The following is a 701-nucleotide window of genomic DNA, read 5'->3' on the forward strand; positions in this document are numbered from 1 at the left end:
GGTAACAATCATCCTTCTATCATCCTTAGTTATTGTCCAAGTCTCTGGTGCATAGTAAGTAATTACAAAGAATATGGCCTGGATCACGTACACCTTAGTTTCCAGAATGACATCATTGCTCTTCAGTACTCTAGAGAGTTCCCTGACAGAAGACTTTCCTAGTGCATTTCATCTTTTGATTTTCTTTTTTTTTATTATGAATTTTAATAAAAGTTTACAGAGAATAGGTTTTCCAGCCATTCATTGTTGCACTTTTCTCCCTGCCCAATCCCTCCCCACAAATCACTCTTCTCCTTGAAAAGAAAAAGAACAACTCTCTCATTTTATGCAATCCCTCCCCCCCCCAAGTCCAATCCACTATGCAGCCCTCACACTGGACTTCTGTAATGACAAGAATACCCATTCATATATCCCATTTAAACAGATCTCTCCCTCATCTGTTTCAATGCAATATATATCATTCCTCCCCTCCTTTTCTGTCTTCTCTCAACCCTGATTTCAGTCCCATTTTACAACAGTGGCCCTATGCAATATTTGCCCTTTTGTGAATGAGATGTGAGAGGAAAATCTTTTTGATAGCTAAGTTACCAATAGAAAGTACATGTGTGTTCCTTTTTTTGTGTGTTATTGATGCTCTTTTTATTTATTTTTTTATTAATTTAGTTTGTTTATTTTTCATTTCAATGAACATCTACAGAGAT

Source organism: Elephantulus edwardii, unplaced genomic scaffold, assembly GCF_000299155.1.
Source record: "Elephantulus edwardii isolate Elephantulus edwardi_28Jun2011 unplaced genomic scaffold, EleEdw1.0 scaffold00600, whole genome shotgun sequence".
NCBI lineage: Eukaryota > Metazoa > Chordata > Mammalia > Macroscelidea > Macroscelididae > Elephantulus > Elephantulus edwardii.